This window comes from Triticum dicoccoides, chromosome 6A, assembly GCF_002162155.2.
Source record: "Triticum dicoccoides isolate Atlit2015 ecotype Zavitan chromosome 6A, WEW_v2.0, whole genome shotgun sequence".
Lineage (NCBI taxonomy): Eukaryota > Viridiplantae > Streptophyta > Magnoliopsida > Poales > Poaceae > Triticum > Triticum dicoccoides.
Window position 1 is genome coordinate 117,093,836 of NC_041390.1, and position 20,689 is coordinate 117,114,524.

Below are 20,689 nucleotides of genomic sequence, written 5' to 3' on the forward strand. Positions count from 1 at the left end.
GAAGTGTCGCCGGAGACACAGAGACTAGACCGAAACTCCTCAAAGACTGGGGCTGGTAGTCCCTTAGTCATGACATCGGCAATCTGCTGAGTGGTAGGGACATGCAAAACATGAACCTTCCCGAGAGCCACCTACTCGCGAACAAAGTGAATATTGAGCTCAATATGCTTCGTACGGCGACGGTGGACGAGGTTGGCGGAGAGAGAGACGGCGGAGACGTTGTCGCAGTAGACGATCGTGGCCTTTGGGACCACACAAAGCAACTCCTGGAGAAGCTGACGGAGCCAGGAGCACTCAACAATGGCGTTAGCCACTACCCGATACTCCGCCTCGGCACTCGAGCGAGAGACCGTGGGTTGCTGCTTGGACGACCAAGAAATCAGCGAGGGCCCGAGGTAGATGCAGTAGCCTGACGTAGAGCGACGTGTGTCCGGGCAGCCAGCCCAGTCAGCGTCGAAGTAGGCGACCATGTCGATGGAGGATGATGCCATCAGGGGGAGTCCCAGGGTTATAGTGGCACGTATGTACCGAAGAATACGCTTCACCAAAGTCCAGTGAGAATCACGCGGGGAGTGCATGTGGAGGCACACCTGATGGACTGCATACTGCAAGTCAGGCCGAGTGAGGGTGAGATACTGCAGGGCGCTGACGATGGAGCGGTAGAACGCGACATCCGGCGCAGGGGAACCCTCCAAAGCAGAAACCTTCGCCTTAGTGTCAACAGGCGTAGGGGCGGTTTTGCAATTAAGCATACCCGCCCACTCGGGAAGCTCATGAGCTTGCTCCTGCTGATGCAGAAAGAACTCGTCAGCACGGCGAACGACCTCAATGCCAAGGAAGTAGTGCAGAGCTCCCAGATCCTTGAGGGCAAACTCATCACGAAGACGAGCCGTGAGCTGCTGAAGGAGCCCAGATGAGGATGCCGTCAGGATAATGTCGTCCACATAGAGCAGCAGGTACGCAGTAGTAGTGCCCTGGTGGTAGACGAAAATAGACGCGTCGGAGCGGGTTGTGTGAAACTCAAGCTGCTGCAAGAACCCAGCCATACGCTGGTACCACGCCCTGGGGGCCTACTTCAGTCCATAAAGAGACTGAGAGAGCAAGCAGACATGGTCGGGATGCTCGGCGTCGACGAAGCCGGTCGGCTGCTCACAGAAGACCCGTTCCGTGAGGTGGCCGTGTAGAAAAGCGTTGGAGACATCCAACTGATGCACAAGCCAGGCACGGGAGACCGCCAGTTGAAGCACCGTATGAATGGTGCCCGGTTTAATGACCAGGGCGAAGGTGTCGGTGAAGTCCACGCCAGCGCGCTGGCGGAAGCCGCACACCACCCAGCGAGCCTTGTAGCGCTCGAGAGAACCGTCAGGGTTGGTCTTGTGATGAAACACCCATTTGCCACTGATGATGTTGGCGTGAGGGGGTCGCGGCACAAGATGCCATGTGCGGTTGCGCTGCAACGCGTTGAACTCCTCGCGCATTGCGGCGAGCCGATGTGGATCGCGGAGGGCGGCGCGGGCGGACGAGGGAATGGACGATGGTGGAGAGGACGATGTTGACACCGCGCACGCATACTCGTCAGCAGCGTAGCGCATGCTAGGCCGGTGGATACCGGCGCGAGACCGCGTCATCATGCCGGCGGGAGGCGGGTCGGCTATGGCAGGAGCAACGGACGAGGGTGGAGAAAAGTCTGTCGCTTCCGGCATCATAGCGGGATCGGGGCCAGCCAGAGCAGCGGGGCTAGTAGGGGCGGTGTAGCCGGCCGGGGCGGGGCAGGCGCGCCACCCGTGGGGGTGGGAGCCGAAGGGCCACCCAAGGCCACGGGGGGCCGTGCTGGGACCAAGGCCGAGGAACCCGCAGCCGGGACCGTGGCAGAGGGGCCCGCAGCGGGTGCTGAGGTGCCTGCATCGGGGGCCACGCCAGAGGGGCCCGTCGCGGGAGGGCATGCCGAGGCCGCGCCGGGAGGGGCCGCAAGGAGCCGCACCGAGGCCACAAGGGGCCTCGCCGGGGGCTGCACCGGGGCCGCGTCCGAGACACCATCAAACAGCGTCGAATCCTCTGCAGAAGGCAGTCCCTGGTGAAAAGGAAATACCCGCTCATCAAAGTACACGTGTCGAGAGGTGTACACACGGTGGGAGATAGGGTCGTAGAACCAGTAACCTTTGGTGTTAGGGGGATAGCCTAGGAAGATACACGCTACGGGGCGAGGAGCGAGTTTGTGGGGTGTAGTGGAGGCGGTGATAGGATAACACAGGCAACCGAAGATACGGAGACCATCGTAGGATGAAGGGGAAACGGAGAGAAGTTGGTGCGGCGTGTAGTTCCAGCGGGGACGGCATGGCCTGATGTTAACTAGGAGAGTGGCGGTGGCGAGAGCATCGGGCCAAAACCGAGGGGGCACGTTGGAGTGGAATAACAACGTGCGGACGCAATCGTTAAGAGTGCGGAGGATCCGCTCGGCGCGGCCGTTCTGCTAGGATGTGTAAGGGCACGTGAGACGAAAAGTGGTGCCGTGAGACGCGAGAAGGTGGCGAGTGGCAGCATTGTCAAACTCTTTTCCGTTGTCAATCTGGAGGGCGAGAATAGGGCTCCTGAACTGGGTGGTGATGTAGGAGTAAAAGGCTATGAGAGTGGCGAGGACATCGGATTTGCGACAGAGTGGAAACATCCACGCAAAATGAGAGAAATCATCAAGTAGAACAACATAATATAAGAAGCCCGTGTTGCTCGCTTCGGGAGATGTCCATACATCATAATGAATTAACTGAAATGGAAAAGTAGAAATAGTGTTTGACTCACTAAAGGGTCGACGAACATGTTTACCGAGACGTCAAGCACGACAAGTGTTCTCGTCAAATTTATTATATGAAAATGAAAAGCTCTTGAGAATCTGATGAAGGACGGTGGAGTTGGGGTGACCCAAGCGTGCATGCCAAAGGTCGACACCGGCGGAGAGGACGACCGGAGAGGTGGTGGCGGTGGCGGTGGAGGCGGAGTGCACCGGGTACAAATCATCTGGGCTATCACATTGGTGGAGTACCATCCGTGTACGGGCGTCCTTCACAGAGAAACCAAGATCATGAAATTCAACGGTGAGAGGATTGTCACGTGCAAGACGACGAACGGAGACAAGATTTTTAACTAGGTTAGGTGAGACAGGAACATTAGTCATGTCAATAGGCATAGAATTAGATGGAAAGAAACTATGACCGACATGAGTAATGGGTACGGAAGAACCATCACTGAAGGTGATGCGGTTCGAGGTGGTGACCAGAAAGAAGGAAGCAAGGTTACCGGGGTGCGAAGTCATGTGGGCGGTAGCCCCCATGTCCATGTACCAATCACGGCCACCTCTGTAGGTGGAGGGAGACGGCTCCGAGTGCAGCGCGGTGAGAAGTGAAGGGTCCCACGGGGCCGGCAGGAGGGAGTAACCTTCGGGCTAGGTCGGCGCGGGGGGCGGCACGTAGCTGCCCGGCTGCGGGTAGCCGCCCGGCAGGGCCCAAGCGCCGGTGGGTAGCCACCTCCGGTCACCGGGTAGCCGCCTCCGGTCGCCTGATACGGGGCAGCGGCGAAGTGCACCTGTGGGCCGGCGGGATACGGACCGAGGATGCCCGGGGCTGGCGGCACCGGCATGTGGTACGCATGGACCACGTTGGTCCATGGGTTGGCGCCGACGGACCAGGGCGATGAGGGCTAGTGATGATGTGGAGCCCCCCGTACCCTGGCTGCTGCTGCTGCTGTGGTGCGCCGGAGCGGTCACCTCTGTGGTGCTGGTTACAGCAGCAACCGCCCTGCTGCTGCGGCTGCTGCGAGGGGGCGGGTGGCGCGGGCGGGGCCGGTGGGAGGAGGAAATACCCCGGTGGCGTAGGTGGGCGTGGGTTAGGCGAGGCCGGCGGAGGCGCCCCGCTAGAAGTCCCGGCGGCGAGGGCGGTGTGGTGGATGTGAGCCTTGACCTTCTTCATCCGTCGTTCCTCCAAGCGTAAGTACACGATGATGGAGTGGAACGTCGGGTTTGGCAGCTGGGTGAGGTTCGAAGCCGCGTTGCCGAAGTCCTCATTGAGGTCGATGGTGAGGGTGCTCAGCATAAGGTTGTTGGACACCTTGGCATCGATGTCTCAGAGCTCGTCAGCGAGCCGCTTCAGGCGCATGCAGTAGTCATCGATGGAGGAGTCATCTTGATGGCACCCAAAAAATTCCTGTTGCAAAAACACAAGACATTGGAATTTATTGTCGGTGAAGAGGGCGTTGATCTTGGTCCACACGGTACACGCGTCATCATTCTTCAAGACGACCGTGTGGAAGATGTCCGATGAGACGGTGAGGTAGCACCATCGGATGAGAGAGGCCTCAATGGCCGCCCAATCCGGATCGCCTGCCATGATGTCACCGTCAACAGACCCGTCGATGTGCTCGAGGAGATGGTACTCGCAGAAGACAAGGTTGAAGTAGGTCTTCCAGACGTAGTACGAGGTGTTAGATTGATCGAGTTTGATGGGGACGCGGGTGTGGATGTCGAGATTGCGGACGGCGGTGACGTCGGGCTCAGGTCCAGCGAACGGGTTGGACTTGATAACATGTGGGTATTGGGAAGTAGTAGTTGAGGTAGTACCTATTGCCCTTTTCATTCAAACCTTGGGAGTTACTTCTACGTTATGCTTATACTTCTATGCTATGCTCGTAGACATGGTTTGGTTTGAGTGATTCATGACAGTTGTGAGTATTATTACGAACTAAGGGATTAATTAAGGTGGCTACTTTAACACACATCTGGGTGGATTGTTTGTGGGAACCTGGGGCAATCCAGTGCTGTCCAAGGAGATCCCGGGGAATCCGTGTGATCATCATGTGGTCCGCCACCTTGCTCAAATGGATCATATTATTATTCATGCTAGAAACTTCTGTGTGCATCCACAAGCCGTTATGGGCTCTAGCATAGTTGAGTATGTTGTGTGACCTCTTTTAGTGGTAAACTAGTAGATGTAGGGGATGTAGGTGGTACGGTTTACCCATCGAAAGGGATAATGCTCCTGAAAGACTGTGTCTCGGTCATCCATTTCTCAAACATCATGTAGTGCGAGAAATCAACAGAGGAGATCGAGTCTTGTGGGTAAAAGTGCACAAACCTCTGCAGAGTGTACAAACTAATCATGATTAGCCGTGTCCCCGGTTTTGGACATCTTGAGTATCTGGTGCTTGAATTATTATGTTGATCTCATCACTTTATTTAATTAACTTGTTGGGTTAATGATTACTTTAATTGGGATTGATATGGGGTTACCATTCTCAATGTCTTCAACTACCATGATAGTTAAACAAAATATATTCCTTTGTTGTAGGGAAAAATTGGCTTTTCGCAAAAACATGAAAACCGTAGAGCCCCCACCAGCCATATATGCATGTAGTTATAGTTGTTTCGTCTTCATTGCTCTATAGTGTTACTTTGCCAACATATTCCATGTGCTGCTCGTTTTTGGGCTCAACGTATTATGTTGCAGACTTTTTAGACGAAGAGTAAGGTGCGCTAGGTCGTTGTCGTGCACTCAGCTATGCCGTTGGAGTTTATGGACTCACTTTACTTTCGAAGCCTTCCGCTGTTATCTTATTTAGTTGGCCATACGCCATACTATTGTAATAAGTTATCTTTTGAGACTATCGATGTATTAAGTGTGTGATTGAAACTCTGTTATAAATATCTTCAAGTACTGTGTGTATCAGCATTACCTATCCAGGGATGACACTTATGCACAGAGATTTGACCGTTTGAGGTCGGATCTCTACATTGGTGGTTTAATCTTGTCCACCTTACTAATGAACTCTTCACCGAAATGAGTTTCATATACTAGTACATGCTAAACATGTTATGTGTCTGCTTGTTTCTTCTTTTAGAATGTTGACAGAATATTGGGGAAGAGTGCCTTATTAAGCAATGATGAAGGAAGTAATGCAGATAAGGTTCAGGATCGTGAGACATCATTGTTGGTCTCCAACAAAGCTGATAAAACAGCTAAGGGAAACTATCTTGAAGACAGTGAGGCAAACCCAAAGTCATGTCTTGGTTTACGGTTCGAGTTACTAGACACTACCGCTTACACAAGTTATTCAAACTCATTGTCTGAATCAGTTCGGTTTCTTGAGTCTCAACTACAAGCTGAAAGACATCGATCAACTATGCTGCGACAAGAAGTGGAAGGACTGCGGAAGTCCATGGAGCATTCAGATGCATACTTTCTGGTGCAACTGCAAGCGTTGGATGATTTTAGTGCCAAACAGAACAAAGCTAATAAGCTTGCTAAGCTTATTGCCAGCATGGTGGATACCCAGGATAACGTTTCTTGAGGTCTTCTGACGTTGTTTTAGGTATGGACTTGTTTTGCTGCTGCGTTTATTTGCACTGGTGGCCAATTTTGATGGCTAGTGTATGTAATATGTTGCTTTGTTCCCTATATTTGCACTGGTGGCGAACTTTGATGCCCAGTGGATGTAATATGTGTAATAGCTGTAATACGCTAGCGTTATTTGCTTGCTTATTTATTTCTTATTGTCTTGTTTAGTTGTTTGCTTGTAGTCACTGCAGTTCTTTTTCCGTGTTTTTTAGTGGCCACAATAACCTAGTTTTGGTAACTAGGCCACAATAATCATGGCAACACACGGGCTGTTATAACCATGGGCCTCCTGCAGGCCGTAGGATCTGTGGGCCTTCTACGGGCCGTAGGATCCATGGGCCTTTTACAGGCCGTAGGATCCATGGACTTTCTACGGGCCGTATGATCCATGGGCCTTCGATGGGCCGTAGGATCCATTGGTCTTCTACGGGCCGTAGGATCCATGGGCCTTCAACGGGACGTATAATCATTTCGCCTAACATGGGCCGTACTATTCGTGGACCATAACGGGTCGTTAATAGGTCGTATTTGATAACGCTATGAAAATAGCCCAACGGGTTAACGGGCCACAAACGAGCCGAATGTAACCACGGGCTGTATTTGGCCCACAAACGGAACAAGCTATTAACCGAATTCTAGAAATGAGCCCAAGAATAAATGGGCCCTTAGAAGGCCAAAAGTTAACACGGGCTGGAAACGGCCAATGGAATAATGGCCCGTTAATGGGTATAAAGCGATACACTGTTCATTATGGGCTAGTTTCATCTCGGGCCTTTAATGGACCAAGAGTTACAAAGGGCCTCATATGGGCCAAAAGACATCATGGGCCATACATGGGCCGGAAGTTACAACGGGCTGGAATCATATTGGACGGCGCAGATGAAGCAACTAGGCTTAATTCTGATGGGCCAAAACGGGCCGGTAGTAAGCGGGTTGTAAATGGGCTATATACGAACAAGCCGTTAACAGGCTTTCCGTGGGCCGGCCCGTTACCTTTTGACCAAGTCAAACAGTCTGACCTTTTCACCGGAATGGGCCTTTGTTGGGCCGTGCCATGTGTCGATGTATCATAGGCGCCTCATGTCCAATGAGTGGATGCCATCTGTCTGAATGTTGAGCCGACACGTGTTTCCTCCGGCCAATGAGAATTTTACATGTGGAAAATTCCCATTGGTCCGGGTGTTAACGGGTTATCGGATCCAAAACCGGACCCGGTATCTTAACGGCGTCCCGTTATGGTGGATGCCACATGTCGGTCACCCTTGACGAAAGCACTTTTATGATGCGCGATTTGTCGTCATGGAAGTGGACACTTCCGTGATGATAATTTTGGTAATGTCATGGAACACTTCTACGACAGCACAGGTATGACTATCTTGATTCTGTCATAAATTTTTCATGGATGTACATGCATGAGAGAAAACGTGACCTACTGTGACAAACATGTATCATCACAGAAGTGTCTTTTTTTGTAGTGGAAGCTATTCTTCCCGATTGATCTATCCAAGAGTTCGTACTAAAATAACACCAAATAATTTCAGATTCATAATACTCAATTCAATACAAAGAACCTCAAAGAGTTCCCCAAGACTTCTACGAGAGAAACAAAGACAACAACGTGCATCAACCTCTATGCTTAGATTACCCCAATGTCACCTCGGGAATCCGCGAGTTGAGTGCCAAAACATATAACAAGTGAATCAATATGACATTGTCACCATGAGTATTCATATGCAAGACATATATCAAGTGCTCTAAAATCCATAAAAGTATTCAATTTGATAATAACGAAATCTCAGAGGGAAAAACTCAATTCATCACAACAAGATAGAGAGGGGAAAACACCATCTGATCCGACTATATTAACAAAGCCCGCGATAAATCAAGATCGTGTCATCTCAATAACACGGGAGAGAGAGAGAGAGATTAAACACATAGCTACTGGTACAAACCCTCAGCCCCGAGGGTGGACTACTCCCTCCTCATCGTGGTGGCCGTCAGGATGATGAACGGGGTCTAGATTGGTTTTTTGTCGCTACAGAGGCTTGCGACGGTGGAAATTCTGATCTAGGTTAACCCCGAGGGTTTTTGGAATATTTGGGATTTTATAGGGCAAAGTGGGGGTGCGGGAGGCCACCAAGGTGGGCACAACCCACCTGGGCACGCCCTGATGGGTTGTGCCCCCCTCGGGGCACCCCCCCAGGTGCTGCTCTGGTCCATCGGGAGTCTTCTGGTCCATAAAAAATCCACAAAAAGTTTCACGGTGTTTTGACTCTGTTTGATATTGATTTCTTGCGATGTAAAAAACAAGCAAAAAACAGTAACTGGCACTGGGCACTGGGTCAATAGGTTAGTCCCAAAAAATGATATAAAGTTGCTATAAAATGATTGTAAAACATCCCAGAATGATAATATAACAGGATGAATACTTTAGAAATTATAGATACGTTGGAGACGTATCAGTCGCTTCTCCATCTTTTGTTAGCCTTCATTTTGCACTAAGTATGATCAGTACTTGTGCATCCGAAATCCTTTAAACCAATTTTGACACATGAGTCCACCATACCTACCTATATGCGGTATTTTTGGCGTTCTAAGAAAATTTGTATGTCCCATCTCTAATTTTCAAAATAAATTTCTCTTTTGTGTGCTCGTACTGCTCATGAAGCGGTAGGGGGTGGCTAATATATTTCCATGCTAGATATGTTATTCTCAAGATGAGTGTTTATTCACTTGTCATTGCAAGAGAGTAAGGCAAAGGTTTTAGGGATACCTAGTCCCAAAATGAAAAATGAATTTACTTTATGTTGTAAAATAATAAATTCCTTGGAAAGTATTGGTATGGAAGGCACCCGTGGATACAACTAGCCATGGAAAGTAAAAGTATGGTTGAAAAAGGAATAAACTTTAATTTCTGTTTGGGAACCGCCTATGATATATCTAGCATGGAAAGTATTGGGAACTACTCGATCATTCTCGTTGACAGGAAAAGCAAGCCTCCCAAAATGTTTGTATCTCTATCTTTTTCGCTTTGAGCTCTCGCACTGATGTCGCTTGAAGCTACGTCGATATTTCCCCAAAGAGGTGAAGGAAATATGCCCTATAGGCAATAATAAATTTGTTATTTATATTTCCTTATATCATGATAAATGTTTATTATTCATGTTTGAATTGTATTAATTGGAAACGTACATGTGTGAATACATAGACAAAAACAGAGTGTCCCTAGTATGCTTCTACTTGACTAGCTCGTTAATCAAAGATGGTTAAGTTTCCTGACCATAGACATGTGTTGTCATTTGATGAATGGGATCACATCATTAGAGAATGATGTGATGGACAAGACCCATCCGTTAGCTTAGCATAATGATCATTTAGTTTTATTGGTATTGCTTTCTTCATGACTTATACATATTCCTCTGACTATGAGATTATGCAACTCCAGAATACAGGAGGAACACCTTGTGTGCTATCAAACGTCACAACGTAACTGGGTGATTATAAAGATGCTCTACATGTGTCTCCGAAGGTGTTTGTTGAGTTGGCATAGATCAAGATTAGGATTTGTGATAACCCACAAGTATAGGGGATCGCAATAGTTTTCAATAAGTAAGAGTGTCGAACCCAACGAGGAGCTAAAGGCAGAACAAATATTCCCTCAAGTTCTATCGACCACCGATACAACTCTACGCATGCTTGATGTTCGCTTTACCTAGAACAAGTATGAAACTAGAAGTACTTTGTAGGTGTTTCTGGATAGGTTTGCAAGATAATAAAGAGCAAGTAAATAAAAGCTAGGGGCTGTTTTAGATAAATACACAACTAAATTAGTTTTAGTAAAGAGTGTTTTGTTACGAGAAAGTTATTTGTCCCTAGGCAATCGATAACTAGACCGGTAATCATTATTGCAATTTTATATGAGGGAGAGGCATAAGCTAACATACTTTCTCTACTTGGATCATATGCACTTATGATTGGAACTCTAGTAAATATCCGCAACTACTAAAGATCATTAAGGCAAAACCCAACCATAGCATTAAAGTATCAGGTCCTCTTTATCCCATACGCAACAACCCCCTTACTCGGGTTTGTGTTTCAGTCACTCACGCAACCCACTATAAGCGAATCATGAACATATTGCAACACCCTACAGCGGGGATCCCTCACGATTGTGCGACACGGAGAGCACCATAGGACAGCACCAATAATAAAACATGCAACTCAAACCAATCTTGATCATCAAATAGCCCATAGGACAAAACGGATCTACTCAAACATCATAGGATAGCCATACATCATTGGGAAATAATATATAGCATTGAGCACCATGTTTAAGTAGAGATTACAGCGGGTAGGAGAGAGGTTACACCGCTGCATAGAGGGGGTAAGAGTTGGTGATGATGGCGGTGAAGTTGTTGTTGAACATTGCGGTGATGATGATGGCCACCGGTGGCACTCTGGTGCCACCGGAAGCGAGGGGGAGAGAGAGCCCCCCTCCTTATTCTTCTTCCTTGACCTCCTCCCTAGATGGGAGAAGGGTTTCCCCTCTGGTTCATGGACTCCATGGCATGGGAGGGGTGAGAGCCCCTCCGAGATTGGATTCGTCTCTCTGTCTCTCTTTGTTTCTGCGTTCTCAGATTCTACCCTTTCACCATTTCTTATATTCCCGGAGATGTGTAACTCTGATTGGGCTGAAATTTTAACACGATCTCTATCCGGATATTAGCTTTCTTGTGGCGTAAGAAGGGCATCAACCGCCTTACGGGGTGGCCACGAGGGTCAGGGCCGTGCCTGCCCCCCTGGGGGGCGCCCCCTGCCTCGTTGCCCCCTCGGGCACCGTCTCGCGTGGATTTTTCTTCCCAAAAATCATATATATTTCAAAAAAATCTCCATTAGTTTTTATCCCGTTTGGACTCCGTTTATATGGATATTCTGCAAAACAAAAAACATGCAACAAAGAGGAACTGGCACTGGGCACTGGATCAATATGTTAGTCCCAAAAATAGTATAAAAAGTTGCCAAAAGTATATGAAAGTTGTAGAATATTGGCATGGAACAATCAAAAATTATAGATACGACAGAGACGTATCAGCATCCCCAAGCTTAATTCATGCTCGTCCTCGAGTAGGTAAATGATAAAAAAGATAATTTTTGATGTGGAATGCTACCTAGGATAATCTTGATCACATATCTAATCATGGCATGAATATTAAGACACTAGTGATTCAAAGCAATAGTCTATCATTTGACATAAAAAACAATAAACTTCAAGCCCACTAATAAAGCAATCATGTCTTTTCAAAATAACAAGGCCAAAGAAAGTTATCCCTACAAAATCATATTGTCTGGCTATGCTCCATCTTCACCACACAAAATATTCACATCATGCACAACCCCGATGACAAGCCAAGCAATTGTTTCATACTTTTGATGTTCTCAAACCTTTTCAACTTTCACGCAATACATGAGCGTGAGCCATGGATATAGCACTATAGGTGGAATAGAATGGTGGTTGTGGAGAAGACAAAAAGGAGAAGATAGTCTCACTCAACTAGGCGTATCAACGGGCTATGGAGATGCCCATCGATAGATATCAATGTGAGTGAGTAGGGATTGCCATGCGACGGATGCACTTAGAGCTATAAGTGTATGGAAGCTCAGACCGAAAACTAAGTGGGTGTGCATCCAACTTGCTTGCTCATGAAGACCTCGGGCGTTTGAGGAAGCCCATTATCGGAATATACAAGCCAAGTTCTATAACGAAAATTCCCACTAGTATATGAAAGTGATAACTCAAGAGTCTCTCTATATGAAGAACATGGTGCTACTCTGAAGCACAAGTGTGGTAAAAGGATAGTAACATTGCCCCTTCTCTCTTTTCTCTCATTTTTTATTTTTTTATTTTTTTATTTTTTTCTCTTTTTTTGGTGGGCTTCTTTGGCCTCTTTTTTTTATTTGGGCTTCTTTGGCCTCCTTTATTTATTTTTAAAGTCCGGAGTCTCATCCCGACTTGTGGGGGAATCATAGTCTCCATCATCCTTTCCTCACTGGGGCAATGCTCTAATAATGATGATCATAACACTTTTATTTACTTACAACTCGATATTGCAACTCGATACTAGAACAAAGATATGACTCTATATGAATGCCTCCGGCGGTGTACCGGGATGTGCAATGATCTAGCGTAGCAATGACATCAAAAAACGGACAAGCCATGAAAACATCGTGCTAGCTATCTTACGATCATGCAAAGCAATATGACAATGAATGCTCAAGTCATGTATGTGATGATGATGGAAGTTGCATGGCAATATATCTCGGAATGGCTATGGAAATTCCATGATAGGTAGGTATGGTGGCTGTTTTGAGGAAGGTATATGGTGGGTTTATGGTACCGGCGAGAGTTGCGCGATACTAGAGAGGCTAGCAACGGTGGAAGGGTGAGAGTGCGTATAATCCATGGACTCAACATTAGTCATAAAGAACTATCATACTTATTGCAAAAGTCTATTAGCTATCGAAACAAAGTACTGCGTGCATGCTCCTAGGGGGATAGATTGGTAGGAAAAGACCATCGCTTGTCCCCGACCACCACTCATAAGGAAGACAATCAATAAATAAATCATGCTCCGACTTCATCACATAACGGTTCACCATACGTGCATGCTACGGGAATCACAAACCTCAACACAAGTATTTCTACTAATCCACAACTACCCACTAGCATGACTCTAATATCACCATCTTTATATCGCAAAACTATTGCAAGGAATCAAACATATAATATTCAGTGATCTACAAGTTTTATGTAGGATTTTATGACTAACCATGTGAATGACCACTTCCCGTCATCTCTCTAAATAGATATAAGTGAAGCAAGAGAGTTTAATTCTTTCTACAAAAGATATGCCTGTGCTCTAACAAATATAAGTGAAGCAAAAGAGCATTCTACAAATGACGGTTTTCTATGTCAAGAGAAACAGGCAATCCAAACTTCAAATGATATAAGTGAAGCACATGAAGCATTATATAAAGCCATACTCAAAAGATATAAGTGAAGTGCAAAGAGCATTCTATAAATCAACCAAGGACTACCTCATAGCAGCATGGTGCATAAAAGAAAAATGAAAACTAAAGCAAAATACGCTCCAAGATTGCACATATTGCATGAACGAAACGAATCCGAAAACATACCGATACTTGTTGAAGAAAGAGGGGATGCCTTCCGGGGAATCCCCAAGATTAGACGCTTGAGTATCCTTGAATATTTACTTGGGATGCCTTGGGCATCCCCAAGCTTGAGATTGTCTCTCTTCCTTCTTCTCACATCGAGACCTTCTCGATCATCGAACACTTCATCGACACAAAACTTCAACAGAAAACTCGGTAAGATCCACTACTCTAAGTACTGTTGCAAACCAATTCATATTTTGTTTTTGCATTGTGTCTACTGTAGTATAACTTTTTCATGGCTTAATCCACTGATATGAATCAATAGTTTCATCAAAACAAGCAAACTATGCATCAAAAACAGAATCTGTCTAAAACAGAACAGTCTGTAATAATCTGAACATTAACGATACTTCTAATACTTGAAAAATTCTGACAAAATTAGGAAAAATAAAAAATTTGTATAGAAACACAGTTCAAAAAGAATCAGAACCATTTGAAGTTCCAGCTAAAAATGTAAAATCGTGCACTACAGCTAAAGTTTCTGTCCTGCACCGTACAAACGATCAAGCAAATGTAAACATCCTAAAGGCAAACCTTGGCACATTATTTTTATAATACAATGGAATTGTACAAGGGGATAATTATTTTTGTTGAAAAGTTTCTATAATCAAGATTCACAAAGTTTATGTGAGCATGAACAAAGTTCAAGGAGCTCTCCCACTTCAACAATGCTTGTCTTTCTCACTTTCACTTTCCTTTTTGAAAAAGTTTTCGGTTCCCCTCTTTATTTTTGTTGTTTTAAAACTATATAAAAGCACTCAACAGAAATAAATGACTCTCTAAAACTTCCGGGTTGTCTCCCTGGCAGCGCTTTCTTTAAAGCCATTAAGCTAGGCATATAGTGCTCAAGTAATGAATCCACCCGGATCACAAGGTATATCAAAGCCAATTTTAATTAACAATAATTTGTAATTTAGTAGTGAGCACAAAGCAACATATATCATGTAACAACGAAGTCTAACTCTCTTCCTATGCATCGGCATGTCATAAAAGAACAATTCATGCACACAAAGTAAGGGCCAATGCATAGTGTAAACAATTTCTTGCAATTTTACCATGTGGGAAGCATAGAGAGGTGGAGATATAGTTCCTCTCTCATAATAATTGCAAGTATGAGCAGCAAGCACATGCATATTATATTCATCAAAATCATCATGTGTAACGGTAAAATACAACCCATCAATATAATCCTTAATAAGGGCAAACTTCTCCGATATAGTGTAGTTGGGAGAATTCAAAAAGATAATAGGACTATCATGCGTGGGTGCAATACCAACAATTTCATGTTTAACATAAGGAACTATACCAAGCTCATCTCCATATGCATAATTCATATTGGCATCTTGGCCACAAGCATAGCAAGCATCATCAAAAAGGGATATTTCAAAAGAATCAATGGGGTCATAGCGATTATCATAGCATTCATCCTTCGGTAAGCACGAAGGGAAATTAAACAATGTATGAGTTGAAGAGTTACTCTCATTAGAAGGTGGGCACAGGTAGCTAATCCGCTCTCCCTCCTTTTGTTCTTCGCTCTCCTCCTCATCTTTTTCATCCAATGAGCTCACAGTTTTATCAATTTCTTTTTCCATAGACTCCTGCAAAATATTAGTCTCTTCTTGGACAGCGAAGACTTTCTCAATAAGTGCATTAATATCGTAATTGTATTCATAATTCTCATAACAATATTTAAGGATAGCTAAATTTGCAGGTCTATAAACCGAATCATCAAAATCTTCAAACTCTTTAAACATAGATTCAATTTCATAAGCACCCATAAAAGCAACAAATTCTTCTATTTGTTCCACATCATATTAATCATATATACCATTAGCATAAGAAGCTAAGGTTTTATTATCATTAAATTCGCATGAAAAGGGAAGGTGTGGAGCCTTCATCCTAGAGCAACAAGTATAATCATATCTCAAGCATAGTTGCCTAGCATACCACTTCAATATATGAATTTGATCCCATAATAGTTTCCCTTTTGTGTCAAGCGGTAATCCCTAAAGTATTCACGTTGATCCAACGTTACTCCCATTACATAATTGAATGGGGTTTTCTCAGGATTATTAAAGTAGTACATAATATCTTTCACAAAACCAGCATCGAGGGTTTTAGGAGGTTCCCCATCTCCATGAGCAAAAAGTACACCTAATTTTTTTGGTATTTCGTGTTCCATATCCATAACTAAAGATAAAGAACAACTAAGAACATCAAATAAAAATTACTTAGTGATAAAGCAAACAAGCACACACGAGAATATTCACACCACGCTATTGCTCCCCGGCAACGGTGCCAGAAAAAGGTCTTGATAACCCACAAGTATAGGGGATCGCAACAGTTTTAGATAAGTAAGAGTGTCGAACCCAACGAGGAGTTAAAGGCAGAACAAATATTCCCTCAAGTTCTATCGACCACCGATACAACTCTATGCACGCTTGATGTTCGCTTTACCTAGAACAAGTATGAAACTAGAAGTACTTTGTAGGTGTTTTTGGACAGGTTTGCAAGATAATAAAGAGCAAGTAAATAAAAGCTAGGGGCTGTTTTAGATAAAGACACAACTAAATTAGTTTTAGTAAAGAGTGTTTTGTTACGAGAAAGTTATTTGTCCCTAGGCAATCGATAACTAGACCAGTAATCATTATTGCAATTTTATATGAGGGAGAGGCATAAGCTAACATACTTTATCTACTTGGATCATATGCACTTATGATTGGAACTCTAGCAAGCATCCGCAACTATTAAAGATCATTAAGGTAAAACCCAACCATAGCATTAAAGTATCAAGTCCTCTTTATCCCATACGCAACAACCACCTTACTCGGGTTTGTGTTTCAGTCACTCACTCAACCCACTATAAGCGAATCATGAACGTATTGCAACACCCTACAGCAGGGATCCCTCACGCTTGCGTGACATGGAGAGCACCATAGGACAACACCAATAATAAAGCATGCAACTCAAACCAATCTTGATCATCAAATAGCCCATAGGACAAAACGGATCTACTCAAACATCATAGGATAGCCATACATCATTGAGAAATAATATATAGCATTGAGCACCATGTTTAAGTAGAGATTACATCGGGTAAGAGAGAGGTTACACCGCTGCATAGAGGGGGAAGAGTTGGTGATGACGGCGGTGAAGTTGTTGGTGAAGATTGCGGTGATGATGATGGCCCCCGGTGGCACTCCGGTGCCACCGAAAGCGAGGGGGAGAGAGCCCCCCTCCTTATTCTTCTTCCTTGACCTCCTCTCTAGATGGGAGAAGGGTTTCCCCTCTGGTCCATGGCCTCCATGGCATGGGAGGGGCGAGAGCCCCTCCGAGATTGGATGAGTCTCAATGTCTCTCTCTGTTTCTGCGTTCTCAGATTCTACCCTTTCACCGTTTCTTATATTCCCGGAGATCCGTAACTCCGATTGGGCTGAAATTTTAACACGGTCTCTATCCAGATATTAGCTTTCTTACGAAGAAAGAAGGGAATAAACCGCTTTACGGGGTGGCCACGAGGGTCTGGGGCGCGCCCCCATGCCTCGTGGCCCCCTCGGGCACCGTCTCGAATGGATTTTTCTTCCCAAAAATCATATATATTCCAAAAAATCTCTGTCAGTTTTTATCCCGTTTGGACTCCATTTGATATGGATATTCTGCGAAACAAAAAACATGCAACAAACAGGAATTGGCACTGGGCACTGGATCAATATGTTAGTCCCAAAAATAGTATAAAAAGTTGCCAACATTATATGAAAGTTGTAGAATATTGGCATGGAACAATCAAAAAATATAGATACGACGGAGACTTATCAATTTGTCACTCCGAGTATCGGAGAGGTATCTCTGGGCCCTCGTGGTAATGCACATCACTATAACGCTTGCAAGCAATGTGACTAATGAGTTAGTTGCGGCATGATGCATTACGGAACGAGTAAAGAGACTTGCCGGTAACGAGATTGAACTAGGTATGAGGGTACCGATGATCGAATCTAGGGCAAGTAATGTTGGGGAACGTTGCAAAAAATTAAAATTTTTCCTACGGTTTCACCAAGATCCATCTATGAGTTCATCTAAGCAACGAGTCTAGGGAGAGAGTTTGCATCTACATACCACTTGTAGATCGCGTGCAGAAGCTTGCAAGGTGATGATGTAGTCGTACTCGACGTGATCCAAATCACCGATGACCAGCGCCAAACGGACGGCACCTCCGCATTCAACACACGTACGGAACAGCCACGTCTCCTCCTTCTTGATCCAGCAAGGAAGGGAGGAGAGGTTGAGGGAGATGGCACCAGCAGCAGCACGACGGCGTGGTGTTGATGGAGCTGCAGTACTCCGGCAGAGCTTCGCTAAGCACTATGGAGGTGGAGGAGGTGTTGGGGAGGGAGAAGGAGGCAACCAAAGGCCAGGGCGTTTAGGTATGAAGTCCCTCCTCTCCCCCACTATATATAGGGGTGCCAAGGGGGGGTGGCCGGCCCTAGGAGATCCAATCTCCTAGGGGGTGCGGCGGCCAAGGGGGTTTTCCCTCCCCCCAAGGCACCTAGGAGGTGCCTTACCCTCCTAGGACTCTTGCCCCCTTAAACCCTAGGCGCATGGGCCTATGTGGGGCTGGTGCCCTTGGCCCATTAGGCCAAGGCGCACCCCCTACAGCCCATGTGGCCCCCCGGGACAGGTGGACCCACCCGGTGGACCCCCGGGACCCTTCCGGTGGTCCCGGTACAATACCGATAACCCCGAAACTTGTCCCGATGCCCGAAACAGGACTTCCCATATATAAATCTTTACCTCCGGACCATTCCGGAACTCCTCGTGACGTCCGGGATCTCATCCGGGACTCCGAACAACATTCGGGTTACTGCATATACATATCCCTATAACCCTAGCGTAACTGAACCTTAAGTGTGTAGGCCCTACGGGTTCGGGAGACATGCAGACATGACCGAGACTCTCTCAGTCAATAACCATCAGCGGGATCTGGATACCCATGATGGCTCCCACATGCTCCTCGATGTTGTCATCGGATGAACCACTATGTCGAGGATTCGATCAAACCCTGTATGCAATTTCCTTTGTCAATCGGTACGTTACTTGCCCGAGACTTGATCGTCGGTATCCCAATACCTTGTTCAGTCTCGTTACCGGCAAGTCACTTTACTCGTACCGTAATGCATGATCCCGTGTCCAACACCTTGGTCACATTGAGCTCAATATGATGATGCATTACCGAGTGGGCCCAGAGATACCTCTCCGTCATACGGAGTGACAAATCCCAGTCTCGATCCGTGTCAACCCAACAGCTACTTTCGGAGATACCTGTAATGCACCTTTATAGTCACCCAGTTACGTTGTGACGTTTGGTACACCCAAGGCACTCTTACGGTATCCGGGAGTTACACGATCTCATGGTCGAAGGAAGAGATACTTGACACTTGCAAAGCTCTAGCAAAACGAACTACACGATCTTTTATGCTATGCTTAGGATTGGGTCTTGTCCATCACATCATTCTCCTAATGATGTGATCCCGTTATCAACGACATCCAATATCCATAGTCAGGAAACCATGACTATCTGTTGATCACAACGAGCTGGTCAACTAGAGGCTTACCAGGGACATTGTGTGGTCTAAGTATTCACACGTGTATTACGATTTCCGGATAATATAGTTATAGCATGAATAAAAGACAATTATCATGAACAATGAAATATAATAATACTTTTATTATTGCCTCTAGGGCATATTTCCAACAGTCTCCCACTTGCACTAGAGTCACTAATCTAGTTACATTGTGATGAATCGAACACCCATAGAGTTCTGGTGTTGATCATGTTTTGCACGCGAGAGAGGTTTAGTCAGCGGATCTGCGACATTCAGATCCGTGTGCACTTTGCAAATCTCTATGTCTCCATCTTGAACATTTTCACGGATGGAGTTGAAACGACGCTTGATGTGCCTGATCTTCTTGTGAAACCTGGGCTCCTTTGCGAGGGCAATAGCTCCAGTGTTGTCACAGAAGAGTTTGATCGGCCCCGACGCATTGGGTATGACTCCTAGGTCGGTGATGAACTCCTTCACCCAAATCGCTTCATGTGCTGCCTCCGAGGCTGCCATGTACTCCGCTTCACACGTAGATCCCGCCACGGCGCTCTGCTTGCAGCTGCACCAGCTTACTGCTCCACCATTCAACATATACACGTATCCGGTTTGTGACTTAGAGTCATCCAGATCTGAGTCGAAGCTAGCGTCGACGTAACCCTTTACGACGAGCTCTTCGTCTCCTCCATAAACGAGAAACATGTCCTTTGTCCTTTTCAGGTACTTCAGGATATTCTTGACCGCTGTCCAGTGTTCCTTGCCGGGATTACTTTGGTATCTTGCTACCAAACTTACGGCAAGGTTTACATCGGGTCTGGTACACAGCATGGCATACATAATAGATCCTATGGCTGAAGCATAGGGGATGACACTCATCTCTTCTTTATCTTTTGCCGTGGTCGGTGACTGAGCTGAGCTCAGTCTCATACCTTGTAACATAGGCAAGAACCCCTTCTTGGACTGATCCATTCTGAATCTCTTCAAAATCTTATCAAGGCATGTGCTTTGTGAAAGACCTATGAGGCGTCTCGATCTATCTCTATAGATCTTGATGCCTAATATATAAGCAGCTTCTCCAAGGTCCTTCATTGAAAAACACTTATTCAAGTAGGCCTTAATGCTGTCCAGAAATTCTATATTATTTCCCATCAGGAGTATGTCATCTACATATAATATGAGAAATGCTACAGAGCTCCCACTCACTTTCTTGTAAACGCAGGCTTCTCCATAAGTCTGCATAAACCCAAACGCTTTGATCATCTCATCAAAGCGAATGTTCCAACTCCGAGATGCTTGCACCAGTCCATAAATGGATCGCTGGAGCTTGCATACTTTGTTAGTGTTCCGAGGATCGACAAAACCTTCCGGCTGCATCATATATAGTTCTTCCTTAAGATGCCCGTTAAGGAATGCTGTTTTGATGTCCATCTGCCATATCTCATAATCATAGTATGCGGCAATTGCTAACATGATTCGGAC